Raw genomic sequence first — 483 nt, forward strand, 5'->3', positions numbered from 1 at the left:
AGTCTAATTTTGACAAACAGTTAGCATAATGCTAAAATGTTAGCTAAACTCAAAATTAGCCAAAAAAGGGGGAAAAAAATTCTAATTTTGACAAACAGCTAGCATAATGCTAAAATGTTAGTTAAACTCAAAATTAGCCAAAAATCCAGGGAATAAGTCTAACTTTGACAAACGGCTAGCATAATGCTAAAAATATCAACTAAACTCGAAATTGGTCACAAACAAAAAACCTTGGAAAAAGTCTAATTTTGACAAACGGCATCGTAAAATGTTAGCTAAACTTAAAATTAGCCAAAAAACCTGGGAATAAGTCTAATTTTGACAAACAGCTAGCATAATGTTAAAATGTTAGCTAAAGTCGAAATTAGCCCCCCAAAAAGAGGAAAATGTCTAATTTTGACAAACAGCTAGCATAATCCCAAAAATATTAACTAAACTCGAAATAAGTTACAAAAAAACAGGAAAAAAGTCTAAACTAGCTAA

The sequence above is a fragment of the Oryzias melastigma genome, linkage group LG5 (genome assembly GCF_002922805.2).
Source record: "Oryzias melastigma strain HK-1 linkage group LG5, ASM292280v2, whole genome shotgun sequence".
NCBI classification, from domain to species: Eukaryota; Metazoa; Chordata; class Actinopteri; order Beloniformes; family Adrianichthyidae; genus Oryzias; species Oryzias melastigma.